The sequence below is a fragment of the Oncorhynchus gorbuscha genome, linkage group LG18 (assembly GCF_021184085.1).
Source record: "Oncorhynchus gorbuscha isolate QuinsamMale2020 ecotype Even-year linkage group LG18, OgorEven_v1.0, whole genome shotgun sequence".
In the NCBI taxonomy this organism is placed as follows: Eukaryota; Metazoa; Chordata; class Actinopteri; order Salmoniformes; family Salmonidae; genus Oncorhynchus; species Oncorhynchus gorbuscha.
In genome coordinates this window covers 47567287-47582356 of record NC_060190.1, presented here as the reverse complement: position 1 = coordinate 47582356, position 15070 = coordinate 47567287, and the positions used below count along the sequence as shown (strand labels likewise).

The following is a 15070-nucleotide window of genomic DNA, read 5'->3' as shown; positions in this document are numbered from 1 at the left end:
TACAAATTCTGTCGCCATTTTATAAAATTGTACTGAAACTTGTTTCCATCACAGCTGTTGTGATTTGTCTTTATACGGTATGACTTTACTCACATAACTGGATGGAAACGTGGTTAGATACATTTGTAATGTTTTGTTTGTTAATTATCAGTGTTAGTTCTAGCCATTTCACATCAGTCACCAATCTGACAACTAGCTACACAGGCAGCCCAATCAAACGACCAAATAGTGAAAAGATCAGAATCGGGCTGCCTGTGTAAATGCAGCCTATGGGAGAATCTTAATTGCATACTCCTCCCGTCCTCCTCAAAATCCATTGGAGGAGAAGGTCAGAGGGGAGGGACCTCTGGCTTTCTCATCCAATGGGTTATGAGGAGAAAGAATGCAAGAAGTATGCAACTTGAGGTTCTCCCAGTGACAATTGGGGGGGGGTTCGATTTAATTGTGTTTTGCACCGGCTGAAAGTTGACTACATTCGATTTGGAACCGGGCTGCCTCTCTGGCTTGAGCCAAATGTCCCGACCTGTCCGATTGCAAAGTCGGCTCAAACCAAAAGTTACGTAATTAAGCAGATAAAGTAACGAGAAGGATTCTGTTTTCACATGTGAACGGGATTGTTTGTGATAACGCTTTGTCCGCCTTACCAATGAACTAGTTTGACAATGTTGAAAATGTATTTTTTGGAAAAGAGCTGTACGATGCACCCTGGCCAGCGTAATAACACTCCCTCATTGACTGTCATTCCACAAATCAGGCTGATGGCACAGCACAAAACTCTGTATCTTGTAGTTGACTCATCTCACAGTTTTAGCTTTAATTTAAAATGTGCCTAGGACTTTACTCAGATCTGTGAATTATGATGCAAAAACATCTTTGTTCTGTAAACCAAATGGCATGTACAGTTCTTGAATGGAGCTATATTAAAGAGCTTAACTGCATTTATAGCAGATATGTCTGGGCTTTGGTAATAGTGTGAAAAGGCAAATTCGGTGAACCTAACTGGACAGGATGTATCTCATACTTGCCCTGGCTGTGACCAGTACAGTTTTTCACATGAAATCCATTTAGGACAGAAGTTCAGCAGAAAATCCCTGAGAAGGTAATCCTGGATTTGATTATTTGGATTACAGTTATGCTTTTAAAACCTGGTGCATGAGGTAACAACACTGTTTGCAACACTTTCCTTATTCAGCTTTCTCCAAATAGTCTTGAGGATAAATGATTCAAGCTTATTTTGTATTTATCCTTAACAGCCACCCCAGCTTCAGAGAGAACATTTTATTACTGACGTGCTCTTGTTTTTGTGGTTGAATTTTGCCCTTGTTTGAATGTTTTATTTTTCAAGGTTTCTCTATTGCACTGTGTTTGTGTTCCCTTTGACTTGACTATCTGCTCTGTCACCTTTTCTCCTCCTGCCCCTGTGAATGGTGTGGATTCGCTTTAACTACTGCAGAGCCTTTTTACATGTACCATAATGTAATTAAGTATGTGTAATCAAGATTAAAACTACTGTAAGTTTTGTACTGTATTGGAGAGTCTATTCCAAATAAATCAACTTTACTTGGCTGGCTGATATTTCCTACATTGCTAAATAAGAGTCAGATATTTATAAAGAGGAGGAGCTCTGGGTGAGCCACCCTGTACAAAGATAACATATGCCATCAGAACAGTAGTCCACAATCACACCATGTAATAACAGCCAACGTTAGAGGAAAAACAGGAATGGCAATGTTAATTTCTGGATATGGTTGAGTAGTCTCTTAAATGCATGCAGATATCTAGACAGAAGGCTTTGTCCAGGCCACATGTGTCAAATTCATCCCATGGAGGGCAGTGTCTACGGGGTTTCACTCCTCCCTTGTACTTAAAGCCTAGTTTCAAGCAGATCAAGAGTTAACCCGCGATAGCCAACACCCGCATATCTGATGTTTTGGCGGCGGCTGAGGTGTAAATGCGTTAACTGAAATCGGTGCGCAGCTGCTCTTGATCATTGACACAAAACCACACCCTCCCACTCATGTTAGAAGTTCAGAATGAGAACGTGTAGGCGGCAGGTAGCCTAGTGGTTTGAGCGTTGGACTAGTAACCGAAAGGTTGTAAGATTGAATCTCTGAGCTGACAAGGTAAAAAAATCTGTCAATCTGCCCCCGAACAAGGCAGTTCAAATCAAATGTATTTATATAGCCCTTCGTACATCAGCTGATATCTCAAAGTGCTGTACGGAAACCCAGACTAAAACCCCAAACAGCAAGCAATGCAGTGTAGAAGCACGGTGGCTAGGAAAAACTCCCTAGAAAGGCAAAAACCTAGGAAGAGACCTAGAGAGGAACCAGGCTATGTGGGGTGGCCAGTCCTCTTCTGGCTGTGCCGGGTGGAGATTATAACAACATGGCCAAGATGTTCAAATGTTCATAAATGACCAGCATGGTCAAATAATAATAATCACAGGCAGAACAGTTGAAACTGGAGCAGCAGCACGGCTGGGTGGACTAGGAACAGCAAGGAGTCATCATGCCAGGTAATCCTGAGGCATGGTTCTAGGACTCAGGTCCTCCGAAAGAGAGAATTAGAGAGAGCATACTTAAATTCACACAGGACACCGGATAGGACAGGAGAAGTAACACACTGACCCTAGCCCCGACAAACTACTGCAGCATAAATACTGGAGGCTGAGACAGAAGGGGTCAGGAGACACTGTGGCCCCATCCGATGATACCCCCGGACAGGGCCAAACAGGAAGGATATAACCCCAACCACTTTGCCAAAGCACAGCCCCCACACCACTAGAAGGATATCTTCAACCACCAACTTACCATCCTGAGAATAGGCTGAGAATAGCCCACAAAGATCTCCGCCAGGGCACAACCCAAGGGGGGGCGCCAACCCAGACAGGAAGATCACATCAGTGACTAAACCCACTCAAGTGACGCACCCCTCCTAGGGATGGTATGAAAGAGCCCTAGTAAGCCAGTGACTCAGCCCCTGTAATAGGGTTAGAGGCAGAGAATTCCAGTGGAAAGAGGGGAACCGGCCAGGCAGAGACAGCAAGGGCGGTTCGTTGCTCCAGAGCCTTTCCGTTCACCTTCACACTTCTGGGCCAGACTACACTCAATCATATGACCCACTGAAGAGATGAGTCTTCAGTAAAGACTTAAAGGTTGAGACCGAGTTTGCGTCTCTCACATGGGTAGGCAGACCATTCCATTAAGCTCTATAGGAGAAAGCCCTGCCTCCAGCTGTTTGCTTAGAAATTCTAGAGACAATTAGGAGGCCTGCGTCTTGTGACCGTAGCGTACGTGTAGGCATGTACGGCAGGACCAAATCAGAGAGGTAGGTAGCAGCAAGCCCATGTAATGCTTTGTAGGTTAGCAGTAAAACCTTGAAATCAGCCCTTGCCTTGACAGAAAGCCAGTGTAGGGAGGCTAGCCCTGGAGAAATATGATCAAATTTTTTGTTAAACCAGTTAAACCACTATTCCTAGGCCGTCATTGAACATAAGAATTTGTGCTTAACTGACTTTCCTGTTTATATAAAGGTAAAATAAAAATATATACAGTACCAGTCAAAAGTTTGGACACACCGACTCATTCAAGGGTTCTTTATTTTTACTTTGTTTTACATTGTAAAATAATAGTGAAGACAAACTATGACAAAACACACATGTAACCAAAAAAAGTGTTAAATAAATCCAAATATTTTATATTTGAGATTCTTAAAAGTAGCCACCCTTTGCCTTGATGACAGCTTTGCACACTCTTGGCATTCTCTCAACCAGCTTCAGCTTCCAGGTCACCTGGAATGCATTTCAATTAACAGGTGTGCCTTGTTCATTTCTGGAATTTCTTTCCTTAATGCTTTTGAGCCAATCAGTTGTGTTGTGACAGGGTAGGGGGGTATACAGAAAATAGCCCTATTTGGTAAAATACCAAGTCCATATTATGGCAAGAACAGCTCAAATAAGCGAAGAGAAACAACAGTCCATCATTACTTAAAGACATGAGTAGGTGTGTCCAAACTTTTGACTGGTACTGTGTGTGTGTGTGTGTGTGTGTGTGTGTGTGTGTGTGTGTGTGTGTGTGTGTGTGTGTGTGTGTGTGTGTGTGTGTGTGTGTGTGTGTGTGTGTGTGTGTGTGTGTGTGTGTGTGTGTGTGTGTGTGTGTGTGTGTGTGTGTGTGTGTGTATGAATAATGATGCTCAAATTGAAAATTATTAAACAAAATAATAAGGATTTCTATCAACCCAATCGAGGCGTAAATTACATCTCACATTCCAGTATTTGAAATGTAAACCAGGTTACATGCGATTTATCTTAATGCGACTCCGTGCAGCCAATGGAAAGGTTCGCTTTAAGTATAATTCCAGGAGCCACTTGTGGATTTGACAGCTCTAACACAGCTTCACCTCGACACCGCCAAAACAACTGCTTTGCGGATCTGATTGAATAAAGCCCTAAGGTCACTGATTAGTTAGGCACTCTCCTCACCTGGTTGTCAAGGTCTTAATTGGACAAAATGCCAGAGCTTGGTGCTTGAGTATTCACACTGGGCCTGAAGCGGGTGGTGGTGTGTCGTCCTTCCTAGCCTCTGTGGAGGGGTTCCTGATCACCTTACTGTGGAGGGCACAGCTCACACAGTAGTGCAGCTTCACATACTGTAGAACTTGGGAAAAATGTAGGCTGCACAGAGGAAAGGATGTTTGAGTATGAAGTGTAATAAACCACTGATCTGGTGGATCTAATCAAGAAAAAGACAGATGCTTCAGTGCAGTGTCATTCAATGATGGTCCTGGGGACCGACAGTGTGCCTAACAGCATCACTCAGGACGAGTTACCCTCAGACCAATCTACTCACAATCAAACACGCTAGCCTCGGAGATGTCCCTGACAGCAGCAGCCTCAACAATGTTCTTGATGACAAACTTTTTGATGGCCTTGTCCTTGGGCATACGGCGAGCACAGTTGCTGCAGCGGATGGGCTGCACATGCCCACGGCCCTTCTTGGCACGACCGCAGTTCCTTCTCAGTCTAAACAAAGGCACAATGGATGTCTTGAAACATGAGCACAGAGGCTCACTGTCAAATTATTCACAAGGGTTTTTCAACTCCAGTCCTGGGGACCCCACTGTGTGTGCAGGTTCATTCCAGTCAATTACGTACTCCAATTTCACTTAAGTGCTGTGTCAGTAATCTCAGTATAGAATACTTTGTTACACACAAACCTAGAGTGCAGAAAAATAACCAACCTGCAATGTACCGACTCTTTCTTGAGAAACCAAAACCAAAAGACAAAACCCATGTTTCAAGCAGCCTCAAGTTCAGCTTACTCAACTTGAGCATTATTCAGCCTGCATAAAATGTGTTCATATTTACATTTCCTACCTGAGCGTTTCCTAGCAGTCCAGTGGTTTTTGCCAGAACAAGTAGGTAGCTCGTTAGTTGGTCCAGAGTGGTGCAATAGTTAATTGCATAAACTTAATTAATCAAGTTTCTTTACACTTCAGAACATAAACTGATTGGATGTCAATAGGGGGGAACTGTACATTTAAAACCCACCACCTTATTCCACTACTTTACCCTATCTGAACCTACCCCAGGCCAACAATCTGAGAGGACAGGACACTGCCACTCAACACACCATGTACCTCTTAAAGTCAAATCTCATACCCCCAAGTACTTCTCTGCATCTGCCACCACAATATATTTTTTCTGTGATTTAGGTTCCATCTCTGCGGTACAGTTGATAACCATTACTAGGAACGCTAAGAAGCCAACCTTACTGAAACATATATCACTCATTGGCATATCCCTCTGTTCTGTCACAGATCTACTATTCATGGGGATCCCCTCAGAATCCCTCACCCTTCATCCACCTTCCTCTACTTCCTTCACGTCCTCAGCATGCGACATCCTCTCTGACCCTGGCCACATCAACCTGCTTCTCTCGCACCCGACACCTCCGACCCCCAGCAACAGACCGAACTAACTATATCTCTCCGGCACTTAATATACCTCACTGCTCCAACACCCTCCAAGGACACAGTAACGACTCATATACATTTGTCTTATCAAATTGAACAATTATTGACTTATTTTAGTTCTACAAAATAAACAATTGCGGAAGGATAAGGGGGCTTAATGTATCTTTGTCAGTAGGTTTTGGGGTGGCAGGTTAACTGTCTTGTGGTTAGAGCGTTGGGCCAGTAACCGAAAGGTTGCTGGGTCGAATCCCAGAGCTGACAAGGTAAAATTCTGTCATTCTGCCCCATAACAAGGCAGTTAACCCACTGTCCCCTAGTAGGCCGTCATTGTAAATAAGAATTTGCTCTTAACGGACTTGCCTGGTTAAATAAATAAAACATTTGTAGTCTTTCATTTCCCATGATGGATTTTCATGAATGCGCAGTTTACAAGCATTTGTTTGTTTTATTACAAATGACATTTCACTGTTTCTCTGTTGATCTATGATGTTACATATTTACTGTCGCTTCGGCGATCCAAACCTTTGTTTAATTAATTGGACATAATTTCAATTTGTTAGAGGGAGAAAACATGCGTCCATATTTTCCTGTCTGTCCTGGACAGCGAGAAATGTCTCCATGCACCCCTCGCACACAGAACCTGGCGTAGTCGGCCCTGCCCATCACACGTTTTCATTGGTTGAGGCGCATTCACATTCCACCACCTCGACACCAAAGATGTTCTATCTGTCATGGTATCTCATCCGTAAACACGTACATATAACAGATCAGCTATTTTGCATCTCTCGCTAGCTAGTTGGCTAACATTATAGGTTTACAAAGTCATGGCTAACAGTCATAGCCAAAATCACATCACGCCGCCTCAGAGTTGTATTACCAAAACGGGTTGAATGTACCGCTGGCAATATTTTTATTGGATGTTACATTTCAAGAAACTTTAACCACACTGCTAACCATATGCCTAACCCTAACCTTAAATTAAGACCAAAAAGCATTTTTTTTCTTTTCATGAACTTTTAAGATATAGACAATTTTGAAGTTGTGGCTGTGGTGATTAGTGGAAACCCTTGGGTGCTGTGTGTGTTCATCACTGTTTTCAGACCGGGTAGGACACATTTTGCAGCGATTTGTTCCATATGCTAGTTTGCAACATTGCAGAAAATGTTGCAATCCATTACGGTTACTAGTTACCTGTCCAAAATTGTAACCGGTAATGTAACTTTTGGATTACCCAAACTCAGTAACATAATCCGATTACATCTCGTTACTTTTAGATTACTTTCTCCTTTAAGAGGCATTAGAAGAAACAAAAAATGTATGTTACCAATTGAACGACATCTATTGCAGGATAAATCAATGTTAAAGTTTACATAGCTGGCCATACGGATGTTAAATTATACTTTATGTGTTGGTTATGTAGGCTTCTTCTAACCCATCGATTTCTACTACATATAGTATGATTCAATTATATCTTTACATGAAAGACCAAAGTCTATCAGAATTCCAGTCATCTTGATCGTCAAGATTAGGACTGGAAATATGGAAGTATAGATTAGCCAAATTGTTTTACTTGAGCATGACCCCAAAACTAAGGACTTATTAAATCCACAGATGAAACAATAACAAAATGGTTTTGGTAAAATGCTGAGGGATGGGCCTGGAGAAGTGTAACCACTCTCAGATTAATAGGCAGAGCTATGGACTGACCATCCATGATGAGGCTATACAGTGTTTGTTTACGTTCACAATGTTTACAAACATTGGTGTAAAACTAGTTTATATTTTGGGTTCTCATGGAGTGGGCCAATTGAACTAAATTCATGAGGCATTTATAAGTTATATTCTTCAAGAATCAATAGATACATGTCATTGAGAAAACAGAGAAGCACCAAAGATTTTTTTCACAAACATCCTTTCTGAATTTAAAAGTAATCATCTAGTTTTTCAAATGTATCTGTAATCTGATTACAATATTTTTAGCTGGTAAAGTAATGGATTACAATTACAGGCTTTTGCAATCCTTTAAATGTACTCCCCAACCCAACAATTAATCATCTCAACATATGATTTTAAACATAACCACAATACTAAATTTATGCCTAAACTTAAATTAAGACTGAAAAACAAATGTTTACGTCTCGTAATTTTTTAAGATACAGACTATTTTTTTACTTTGTGGCTGTGGTAACTAGTGGACACCCTTGGGCTGCAGTCCAAACATGTTATTTTGACCCCCTCAGCCCTCGCACTAGTCACTTTCCCTCAGGGGGAATCCCCATCGAAATAGATGCAGTTTGATTACCATTTTAAGTGGAGTTCCAATTCACAAAACGTTGCTCCCTCGGCCCTTGATTTAGCTTGAAGGAGCGAGTAAAGAACTTTGATCACTTGTGGGGTTGACATGACCCACAATTCACTGCAAACTCTAGTCACGTGTCAAACTCCAGTGGACACGAAGTGTCAAATTTAATCAACAGGGCTGCATTTTCGGCATGTCAGTTAAAATTATAATGCTAGCTTGCTAAAAAATATAGATGCCATTGATTTTAGAGTTGGCAAATTCGCTTAGTCTCATTGTGAGGAGCCTATAAAATGTAACTAGCTTCATAAACATTTTTGGGAATTATAAAATTTATTGGACCAAACTATGAATCTAGATAGCCAGCTATGGGTAACTGTAGCTAACTATCTTAGCTTGCTAGGTACATTAATCGATTTAGGTTGGTTATTTTTAAGCTCAACTTCAAGGTTTCCAAGGATGTTGCCTCTCTGATCATCACTCTCCCACCCTTGGAAGGGACATTTAATAAGGTAGACTCGGATGTGACGATATGAAACGTCATTCAAGGGCTGAGGGTTTAAGGGCCGGAGGCTAAGATAGAACAATGAGACAGATATCCACTGGATGTTTAAATGTGAAGCATCCGCATGGCCTTTCCACTCACTACCAGTGAGAGGAAGCCCGTTGGCCGGCAGTGGGAGAAGATGGAACGGGATGGAATTTGGCCGATATTCTGCAAATTTTCTCACCGATAAAACATTTGATATCAATTCAGTTTTCTGTTCCCAAAACTAGAATGTGTTCTGGACAAAGTTTTGTAGACTTTATCATTTGCAAAAAAAAAATGCGTTGTTTAGAAGGAGTGCAAAGGCGAATTGAGTTATTGCACACTCGCACTTCACAGAGGTGGCGTTCCCTAACGGAAATATGCAGACGTATGCTTGCTCGTGCTTGGCTCTGCCCACCTACTTGTTTGTTCTGCCCACTATGACTCATTTGTTCCCATTGGAAACGACAGGCTGTGGTCTATCTTGGTTTAGTTATACAAATCTTCGCTTGGGGTACTGTGTGTTAGTTCATCACTGTTTTCAGACTGGGTACGACACATTTTGCAGAGTTGTTCCGTATGCTAGTTTGCAACAATTGCAGAAAGTAAAAACTGAATTATGTTCTGTCAGAAGTGTGCTCTATACATAAAATTGGCATACGTCGATATATTTTGACGAGGTTTTAATCGCCCGTTTTCAGGCCATCCTCACGCACTGTTGCACTTTTTTCTTCTGGTAAAATTCTAGGAACATCATTTCACTTGCACAGCCCATATTTAAATCATCATATGTAAACATTAAAAACGGCATAATATGTATTAAAAATAGCATTGAATATTAGTTTAGTGTTAATTAAAAACAATAAAAAAACAACCTAAGACAAAAGTACTTAAAAACGTGTGTGTGTGTGTGTGTGTGTGTGTGTGTGTGTGTGTGTGTGTGTGTGTGTGTGTGTGTGTGTGTGTGTGTGTGTGTGTGTGTGTGTGTGTGTGTGTGTGTGTGTGTGTGTGTGTGTGTGTGTGTGTGTGTGTGTGTGTGTGTGTGTGTGTGTGTGTGTGTGTAAAAAATGGACTTACTATGACTGCGATATGTGGGAGGCACGCCAGGACTACCAGAGAACCCGAGATGACATCAAGAACAGTGTAGGGTCTGTGGCGTCAGTTCCAACAGGCCCTGGGCTGCCACAATGAGGCCTCAGAGAACCATCTCATGGCCATCGAGTTGCTGTGGACCCTCGACCAGCGCAGCCCCAGGGAGATCGACACTCAGATGAGGAGGCTGCAGAAGATGCAGGTCAGTGTAGGGCTACAGAGACTACTGTTCCTATAGCGGCCAATTCAGACTTAGGAAATCTATGCCTTTTTTATGTGTTTTGATTTAAGCACTTCTCAGTATTTGGTATTGAGTCTTGCCGTACGCATGTGGCGCCCTTATGCTCACTGAACAAATGTAATTCAACCACCGAAAACCTTCCCACTTGTTGACCGAAAGATTGTCTCATTAAGTTTTCATTCAGTAGATTTTTCAGTACATTTATCAAAAGCCATCCCTTTAAATATGGTGTACCTTTAATTCGAATTTTCTCTACAGAATATATAGCGAGAACGTTCTGATTATCAGGAATCATTGAAGAAAGCCATCAAAATATACATATTTGCCTCCGTTTAGTAGATTAAAAAATACTCTGATCATGTAGAATATTTAGGGTTAGGAAAGTATTTGTGTATTGACCTACTTCATTAAAAAAAACAGTGGCTGCGGTGCCAGTTTTTTTGGAAACCGATTTGCCATGGCTATTGATATGGAGATGTCTGCACATGTGCATGATTTTTGTTTTACGTACCTGCTTCCCACTCTGCTGTCTACGTAGCTTCTTCTCAGCGTTCCCACTATCCGGGGATGAAATGTCAGGTTGTATACTAAAGATCGTCGACATGTTCGAACTATGCATTCAATGCCCGATTTCATGTTATTTTCAGCAGTGGTGTTAGGCTAAATGCAGCTATTTAGACAAGTAATCTTTATATCAAACACAAGCAAGACACATACAGGCAGTCAAAATATAGATTATTTTGTCATTATCATATGAAACATTGGCTAGTTATTTTTTTCAGCAACTCTCGCTACCATACTGAATGGCAGCATAACTATGAAGATTATCATAAAACATTGTAGGCAGTCTAAAGCAGTGGTTGACAACCAATGTAAGGAATAATAGCGCACCGGAAGATGAAAAAAACTAACTCGCCCATTGTGTTTTACAAACAGTGTTTTCCAAACAAAACACAGGACCTGTTAGTTTTAAAAGATGTGTCTAATGTAGAGAACTGTGTTTTGCAAAAAGTGTGTTTTACAATTGCAAACTGAGTGTAAAGCAGATAACATGCTTGCAGTTTTGCAGACTTGGTCTGAGGATTAGGGACATGAGTTAATGGTTTCACTGAGTGTGCCTCAAGTAACACTTTTAGCGTGTAAGCGATTGCAAAAAAAACGGTCCCCCCCCGCATTTCTGCTTATATGGTAAATATATACTGAATATGCATACATACTGTATATATTTGTGCACATACATGTACGTGTGAGTGCTATGACAAACTGCCGTGGACTCCACTGAACATGCAAAAGACACAAGATGGTAGTGTTTTACATTTGTCACATCTGTGTGTAGTTGGCGTGTATAAGTGTAAGTGTAGAGTTCTGATGCAAAAACATAATTTTGAGAAGAGTTAAAATAGTTTTGAATGAAGCGCATGGTTTTACAAGAGGTGTGACGTTTTGCATGTTGTGTGTGTTTTGGGGTTGTGTGTGTAGAGTCTAGAGAAAAGGAGCCATAGTTTCAGAAACCATGTGTAAGCAATTGTCAAAAACAAATGTCTTCTTGGTAAGAAACTCCAGTGTATATTTGGCCTTGTGTTTTAGGTTATTGTCCTGCTGAAAGGTGAATTCGTCTCCCAGTCTGTTGAAAAGCAGACCAAATGAGGTTTTCCTCTAGGATTTTGTCTGCTTAGCTCTTTTCCATTTATTTTTATCCCCCCAAAAATGCCTAGTCCTTGCCGATGACAAGCATACCCATAAATAGTTGTGCTAATGTTTATGCATTTGAACACATGCAGTAAAATCCGGATAAGAATAAGAAATAAAAGTAAAAAGTAATTAAAGAGCAGCAGTAAAATAACAATAGCAAGACTATACGGTACAGAGTCAATGTGAGGTGGCACCGGTTAGTTGAGGTAATATGTACATGTAGGTAGAGTTATTAAAGTGACTATGCATAGATGATAAGAGAGTAGCAGCGGTGTAAAAGAGGGGGGGTGCAAATAGTCTGGGTAGCCATTTGATTAGGTGTTCAGGAGTCATATGGCTTGGAGGTAGATGCTGCTGCCTCTTGGACCTTTTGGCGCTCCGGTACAGCTTGCCGTGCGGTAGCAGAGAGAACCGTCTATGACTAGGGTGGCTGGAGTCTTTGACCATTTTTAGGGCCTTCCTCTGACACCGCCTGATATAGAGGTCCTGGATGGCAGGAAGGTTGGCCCCAGAGATGTACTGGGCCGTTCAAACTACCCTCTGTAGTGCCTTGCGGTTGGAGGCCAAGCAGTTGCCATACCAGGCAGTGATGCCACCAGTCAGGATGCTCTTGATGGAGCTGTAGAACCTTTTGAGGATCTGAAGACCCATGCCAAATCTTTTCAGTCTCCTGAGGGGGAATAGGCTTTGTCGTGCCTTCTTCACGACTGTCTTGGTGTGCTTGGACCATGCTAGTTTGTTGGTGATGTGGACACCTTGGAACTTGAAGCTCTCAACCTGCTCCACTGCAGCCCTGTTAATGAGAATGGGGGAATGCTCGGTCTCTTTTTCCTGTAGTCCACAATCATCTCCTTTGTCTTGATCACGTTGACGGAGAGGTTGTTGTCCTGGCACCACACGGCCAGGTCTCTGACCTCCTCCCTATAGGCTGTCTCGTCGTTGTCGGTGATCAGGCCTATCACTGATGTGTCATCGGCAAACTTAATGATGGTGTTGGAATCGTGCCTGGCCGTGCAGTCATGAGTGAACAGGGAGTACAGGAGGAGACTGAGCACACACCCGAGGGGCCCTTGTGTTGAGCATCAGTGTGACGGATGAGTTGTTACCTACCCTTACCACCTGGGGGTGGCCCGTTAGGAAGTCCAGGATCCAGTTGCAGAGGGAGGTGTTTAGTCCCAGGGTCCTTAGCTTATTGATGAGCTTTGAGGGCACTATGGTGTTGAACTGTAGTCAATGAATAGCATTCTCACATAGGTGTTCCTTTTGTCCAGGTTGGAAAGGGCAGTGTGGAATGCAAGAGAGATTGCATCATCTGTGGATCTGTTGGGGCGGTAAGCAAATTTGCAGTGGGTCTAGGGTTTCTGGGATAATGGTGTTGATGTGAGCCTTGTCCAGCCTTTCGAAGCACTTCATGGCTACATATTTGAGTCCTACGGTTCGATAGTCATCTCGGCAGGTTACCTTAGTGTTGTTGGATACAGGCACTATGGTGGTTTGCTTAAAACATGTTATTACAGACTCGGACAGGGAGAGGTTGAAAATGTAATTGAAGACACTTGCCAGTTGGTCATCGCATGCTCGCAGTACACGTCCTGGTAATCGATCTGGCCCTGCGGCCTTGTGAATGTTGACCTGTTTAAAGGTCTTACTCACATCGGCTGCGGAGAGCGTGATTACACAGTCTTTCAGAACAGCTGGTCCTCTCATGCATATTTCAGTGTTATTTGCCTCGAAGCGAGCATAGAAGTAGTTTAGCTCATCTGGTAGTCTCATGTTGCTGGAAAGCTCTCGGCTGTGCTTCCCTTTGTAGTCTATACTGGTTTGCCATCCCTGCCACATCCAATGAGTGTCAAAGCCGGTGTAGTACGAATCGAGCTTAGTCCTTCGCTCTGCCTGTTTGATGGTTCGAGGGCATAGCGGGATTTCTTATAAGCTTCTGGGTTATTATAAATCCCGCTCCTTGAAAGCGGCAGCTCTTGCCTTTAGCTCAGTGTGGATGTTACCTGTAATCCATGGCTTCTGTTTAGGGTATGTACGTACAGTCACTGTGGGGACGACGTCATCAATGCACTTGATGAAGCCAATCACTGATGTTGTGTACTCCTCAATGCCATCGGAGGAATCCGAGAACATATTCCAGTCTGTGCTAGCAAAACAGTCCTGTATTTTAGCATCTGCTTCTTCTGACCACTTTTTTATTGATTGAGTCACTGCTGCTTCCTGCTTTACATTTTTACTTGGAAGCAGAATCCAGGGGGATAGAATTATGGTCAGATTTGCCAAATGTAGGACGAGGGAGAGCTATGTATGAGTCTCTGTGTGTGTAGTAAAGGTGGTCCAGAGTTTATTTCCCCACTGGTTGCACATTTAATATGCTGATAGAAATTTGGTCAAACGGATTTAAGTTTCCCTGCATTAAAGTCCACGGCTACTATGAGCACTGCCCTTCTGGGTGAGCGTTTTCTTATTGCGGAACACAGCTCATTCAATGCTGTCTTAGTGCCAGTCTGACTGTAACCAGCTACAAAGAATACAGATGAAAACTGTAGGTAGGTAGTGTTGTCTACAGTTTATCATGAGATCCTCTACCTCAGACATCATGCACCAGCTGTCATTTACAAAACTAGTCTGCTATCCCCGGTCTTACTAGACACTGCTGTTCTATCCTGCCAGTGCAGCGTATAACCAGCCAGCTGTATGTTGATATTGTCGTCATTCAGCAATATTACAGTTCTGAATGTCCCGTTGGTAGTTTAATCTTCCGCGTAGGTCCTCTATTTTATTGTCCAAAGATTGCACACTTACTAGCAGGATGGAAGGAAGTGGGGGTCTTCAATTCGATAATAGTGAAGTGCATGTGTAGGCATACAGTACCTTAGTGTGTGTGTGTTTAGCATCCAAACCCTTTTTTTTTGGGGGGGGGGGATTTTACCCCTTTTTCTCCCCAATTTCGTGGTATCCAACTGTTTTTAGTAGCTATTATCTTGTCTCATCGCTACAACTCCTGTACAGGCTCGGGAGAGACGATGGTTGAAAGTCATGCGTCCTCCGATACACAACCCAACCAAGCCGCACTGCTTCTTAACACAGCGCGCATCCAACCTGGAAGCCAGCCGCACCAATGTGTCGGAGGAAACACGGTGCACCACAGGAGTCTCTGGTGCGCAATGAGACAAGGATATCCCTACAGGCCAAACCCTCCCTAACCCGATGACGTTAGGCCCCACGGACCTCCCGGTCT

The 15070-nt window shown here is 42.7% G+C and overlaps 1 pseudogene; it reads right to left on the bottom strand.

The window, feature by feature from the left end:
• Nucleotides 1–1587: 1587 nt before the first annotated feature.
• LOC124004167 lies at nt 1588–10741 on the bottom strand (annotated as a pseudogene).
• Nucleotides 10742–15070: the final 4329 nt, after the last annotated feature.